Raw genomic sequence first — 6,000 nt, forward strand, 5'->3', positions numbered from 1 at the left:
ACACCTTTTTTACCTTGCTCTCTCGGATCACCGAATCGACGAGGAGCGGGTACTTGCCCGGATGGTCGAAGTTGAGCCATTGATCCGCCCGAGTGAAGGTGATCAGGTGCTCGGACCATCGATACGGGGCGAAAGCACTGGTGGTCGCCACCATTATCTGGCGATCGTTGAGCTTCTGCTGCCTTTTGTTCTCTTGTGACCCGTGTCCACCGAAGATGACGTTGACTTCTCCATCGATGCGTGGGAACGCTTTGCCTCCTCCCCCTTCCTACTGCTGAGGTTCTCGAGGTTCTCCGGGTCCTCTTCGTGGTGGGGGAGGTGGTAGAGGTTGGAAGGGTCGGCCATTCCCGACGAAGTGCTTGAAATCTCTGCAGTTCCGAAGAATATGACTCATATCCTTGTGGTACAGGCACTGGGCGTCGAGGATGTCGTCCAATGTTTGTTCTCGTGGGGTGCCCCTCGGGCACGAGAGACGGGTGGTCCGGCGGCATGGACTTCTTCGCGAGGCCTCTCCTCCCAGCGTTTGTTGGTTTGCTGTTTCGCGTCGCGCCGTGGTGCGGATGGAGCGAGTTTCATTCCTCCGATGAGGTCCTGGGCTCGTTCATCGGCGGTGATGTAGAGGTCCTCCTCCCTGAACAGCTGTTCGGAAGTGGTCGGTGCTTTTTGTAGTATGGCTTGGACGAAGGCCGAGTCATTAGATCCTCGGTAGAAATCCTCCATCACTGCTGCTTCCGCAACTTCGGGAATACAATTTCTCATGGTTTGGAATCTTTTGAGGTACGACCAAAGAGTCTCATCCCCTCAGCGTCTGATGGATTTGAGGTCCCACGGCTGCGCCGGCTTGTCGGAGAGGGATTGGAAGTTGGCGATAAAACGCCGACTGAAGTCGCTCCAATCTCGATGCAGTGTCGGGGTAGGTGTCATAGCCATTGCAGCGCATCTTGCCTGAGGACGATGGGCAAGTACGCAGTCATCACATCTTCAGTCGCCCCAGCGGCCCGGGCAGCGGTGGTATAGACAGCCATCCAGCCTCCCGGGTCCTGCTTAGGCTCGTACTTGTCGACGTTGGAGACTTTGAAGTTTGGGGGCCACTGAATGGCCCTAAGATGCGGAGTGAGCGCTGATACTCCACACGTGTCCTCCTGTCGATGATTGTGGTGTCGGTCTCGGGGAGGGGAGTTGCCGATGTGCTGCCTCGACCGTCCCTGGGTCGTGCCGCCAGTTGAAGCTGTTGCCGACTCAACCCTGGTGGCTTGACTTCGTGCAGGGATGCCGTGATCCCAATCATACTCCTCTCGGCACTGGATCTCATTCTCTTGTCGTCGTTCGCGTGAAGCATTGATAGAGCTCCATGCGTCCCGCCAATTGTTGATGGCGTGTCGTAGATCGCTAGGAGGATGAGTGAGAGGCAGAAGATGATTAGCTGCCCGAGTGAGTAGCCACTGATAGCCCTCGGTGTCTAGAGTCCGAGGGAGGCCATCAGCTATCTGGGCCAACACTCCACCGACCTCGCTCGGTGTGTTCATGGCTCGGTTGAAGTCGGGGTTCAGGTTTCGTCCGAAGAGAGGGTTCTCTCAACGCTGTCTCGCCTCCTGCTCGGCTTGCTCCTGAGCTTGCCAACGATCACGTCGTCGAGAGTTCCTCCTTTCTCTGAAGACTCGTTCATCTGGAGTTTCTCCCACCTCCGAGATCTCATCTCGTGATACAGGCTGCACCTGGTCTCGTTCTCCGGCTTCATGATGTCGTCGGGCATTACGGCGTTGGTTCCTTCGTCGGCGAGCTTCGCACTGAGGAGGTTCTTCCCCAGGCACGGTTGGTTCGTCGTCGGAGATGGGGGATGATTCCACTCTCCCCCCGATGAAGAGGACGTCGGGGTAGAATGGAGTTGCCGTGATGACAAGCTTCTTTCTGTTCTCCTATGAGGGCGGAGGTACCAGAAGGGCAGCTTGACGGGCCTTTATCTCGTTTGTTTCTTTTTTCCTTGTAATACGTGTCCATTTTTCCATGGATGAGGTGGACAATGGGGTTCTCCGGGTGAACGAATTCTATGCTCCTGGCTTGCAGGAGGTAGTCTTCGCCCGGAGCGCTGGAGGTTGCTCTATTTCCTGCTTCGTTCCGGCTTTCCCGGAGATTTTCAAGGAAGGCTTTTTCTCCAGTGGATCCGCTATATGATGCAGAATCCCTTCTTCGTCTGCCACGGACGAGATGGTTCCAAAGAAGAACACGGATCCAGGGTGGAGAGCGATCTTGTGCTGAAAAGTGATGGCCATTGAGCTAGCTTGGATCAGCGACACACCCCTTACCTGGCACGCCAGCTGTCGATGTTTGGGACCCGACCGCGCACCCGGGGTTACCCCTCGAGGTGCTTTTGGGTAGGACGGTGTTACCGACTGTAGCTCGATGGTTCGTACTGGGTGCACGAGAGACGGTAGACAATTTTATACAGGTTTGGGCCGCTTAGAGAGGCGTAACACCCTACTTCCTGGTGTGGCTCTTTATGTGGTAGATTACAGGGGAGTTCTCTAGTATGAAGGATGCTAGAGAATTGAGTAGATGGCTAATGAGTGATTTGTCTTTTGATGGGGTGTCCCCTAGGCCTTATATACTCGACCGTGGGGCATTACATGCGAGTATGATAACTATGTGCTCCTAAGTAATAGTGAATCGACTGAACTTATCTCCCTATTATCCTGCTGATTTATCCTCGTTTAGTTCCGACGTTTGAGAGTGTTGTGCGGGAGAATCGGATCAATGTTGTGGATAACGTTTAAACCCAATGAGCCATCTGGGCTCGAGTTGATCCAATCTTGTGTCGATCCATTCTGCCCGTGATTCCTCCCCTGGCCCCACAAAGGGATGGCCTTGCGAAGTAATGGGCCCAGAGTCTTTCGCGAGGCCTTCTAGCCTTCTAGTGGACCTGGGGGATATCTGTCCCCCACATAAAGGACAAGTCCTCATTATCCACAGATATAAAAACATAATTACAAGTGCTATATAATGTCACATATTTACTTCATAATAAATGTATTGATGTTATCAAAATTTGTATTACATTGATACCTTCGGCTTGCTTGAAGGTAATGACACGAGTGCGATTACAATCCAGCGTGAACTACATGGGTACTGTTCATCTATTTATAGGCAATCGTATAGCTTCATACGTTATTACATTTATACCCTTAATAATTACATACAAAGTTACAAATGTCACAGGGACAACATCGCCATTTGTATTCAATAACTTGAACAACACCTTCTCCCTTCGTTGCCTTCCTACTTCATCACGACGAAGCTTGCTTCGTCGTACTTCCCTTGAGTTATGTCGAAGATTTCCTGGTAATGAAGCCCCTGCAATACTTAATAGTATGCTAAAAACAAATAGTTAGCTGTGTTTTTTAGGACCTTCGGAAGACGAAGGCCCCCCAACAGTAGCCCCACGCAGTATTAGTTTGTTCCTTTGTAACAAATTTAGACTGCGAAATGAACAAATGCCTTTAGCCGAAGGTCCGAAAAAACACCTTCCCTTCGCTAGAATAGCGAGACATTCTGTATTGTGGGGCCCATCGTTCAGTGGTGCTTTGCGTATATATATGAGGGTTTGCGTTGAAAATATTTTTCGTGCTATCAAGCTTTATGTTGGGTTTGTCGTTTTAGCTTTCTGATTCTATAACCGCGATTGCTTTGGAGCTTCGGCTTTTTATTTCAATCAATGCTGAGATGGCCGAAGAAAAGGAAAGCGTGGACCCTGCACTAGCTGGTTTCTACGAAGCCATGGAAAGGACCAATGTTGAGAAGATTATTGATGACATGTTAGCTTGGTTGTCTGGGGGTTCTAGTGACAGTGAGGATTTTGATGTGGAGAGTGGCAACGATGACGCCGAAGATCGGCCATGGAGGCCAAGTCATGTTGAATTTGGAAAATCCACTGTTAAGAGAGGACATATTGAAGCACTGAAAGGTAAATATTTTCGTGATACAACTATAGTGAGGGCCAGAGGAGAGAATATTGTTCCTTTTCCTGAAGCTGATGAAGTGGTTGTTTTACCACGGTTTTATGAAGGCTCGTCTCCGGTTTCCTATGCATAAAATGCTGGTTGAAGTACTTAAAAGATTCGAGATATATCTTCATCAACTTACCCCCAAAGCTTTGATCAAAATCAGGGTTTTCATCTGGGCAATGAGGAGCTAGGGGTTGCAACCAGACGTTGATTACTTTTATAATATACATGAATTATCTTATCATACGAAGGCATGGGGAAGGAACAATACCACAACAATTTTGGTTGATATTCCTTCGTGTACCGCTCTGATGCAAGATGCCTTGTTCCCACACTTCGCAAAAAATAGCTAGGATCTTGGATGAGGCAATGGTTCTATGTTAAGAATGACTTGGTTGAGAGGGAGGATGTAAAAGATATAATTCAGCATCCAATACGATCTCGCTTCAGCATCCAAAGGCCCTCGATCATGAATAGTGATAAAGCTCAAGCCTGCCTGGTAGCCTTCAACACTGTGTGCAACTACATTGGCACCAGAGACTTGTTCCAAGAGCATATAGCTTTCAAAGTATGGCCCCTTGTTAATGAATGGGAAATGCTGAAGGAGACCACTGATAGCTCAAGCGAAGGTGGTCTAGTTTATTTGAAATATACATATCGCTACAGGAGTCAGTTCGGTGAGCCAAATGACAAATGGCTCGAGGCCATCGAGGCGACCACTGATGATTTATTGGAGGCTTATACGAAAGCCAAAGACAAAGCCATGAATACTGCCTTCGGTGCTCGCAGAAAGAAAAGGCCGAATAGAGTTTTTGATGTTATTGGCTTTGCCTATCCCGATTACTGCTTTCTGGCTCGAAAGCAAGGGGCAAAAATGAGAATTGCATCATCGACCTTCTCTACCGCACCGCAACCAAAGAAAATGAAAATTGTGACTCACCAACCGAAGTCATACGTCTTGGAGAGGGCTGTTATTCTGCCCGCTGCAGGGGTCTCAAAGACAGAGGTTGTTGAGTCTGCCGAAGATATCTTTCCAACATCTGAAGTAATACCCGCTGCAGCACCCGAAGTTCATACCATTCAGCTAGAGAAAACAGAACCAGAGAGCTCTAAGACCGATCAGCAACCGAAGCTGCAGAGTCCTCCAGCAATGCCGGGGTTGTCAAAGACAGCAACCGTTCCAGCGATGACTCCTAGGAAAGGGAGGAGAATGGCCAGCGTTCTAGACGTTGTTCTGAAACCTTCGAAGATGGCTACTCCTGCTCCTACTAGAGTTTCTGAAGACAAAGTTGAAGAATTGGGAGAAGCTGTCGCTGCAAGCACTGCTCCTTCCTGCGCTAAGGTCGGACCTTCAGAATGTAGTCCAATAGAGCAAGTAAAGGAAAGTCTGCAAGAGAAGTTAACATTGTCGATACCCGAAGCGGCATCGACTGAAGATCTTGATTTTATTATCTGCCACGCTTCGGAAAGCAACTGACATAGAGGCAAATTATCAAGGCCCAACATTATGCCAAGGAACTATAATATCCTCGAGGGTCCCTAGTGTACGAAGGTGATGAAGAAAATGACTTTCTATACTGTCTTCTTGACAGCAAGGAAATTTATGTCTGTCGAGAGGTGATGGACAAGATGGGTTATTCGAAGCTTGAGCTTGGGCTATCCTTAATGCCGAAGGACCATCTTGCAGACAGCTTAGCATACAATAGTCTGAAGGTTTGTGCTTACTATACCTCTCAATCTTTTGGTAATCATTTCAAGTATATTATTTGCTCGTTTTTAATAAACATTTCTTTTATTATTAGGGTCTTGTTTCAAGCAAAGCTTTAAAAGCCCAAAAAGATTGCGAAGATGAGAGCACGAAAATAGCCTTTAGGAATTTGCGCTCTGAGATTATAACTCTTTGGAATGAGGCGCTTGAAAAAGATAAAATCCTGGTTTCTTTGGTTGAAAGGTTAAAAGCAAGCGAAGCTAGCTTGGCCAAATTCTCTGAAGTGGACCAAAA

This window comes from Zea mays, chromosome 9, assembly GCF_902167145.1.
Source record: "Zea mays cultivar B73 chromosome 9, Zm-B73-REFERENCE-NAM-5.0, whole genome shotgun sequence".
NCBI lineage: Eukaryota > Viridiplantae > Streptophyta > Magnoliopsida > Poales > Poaceae > Zea > Zea mays.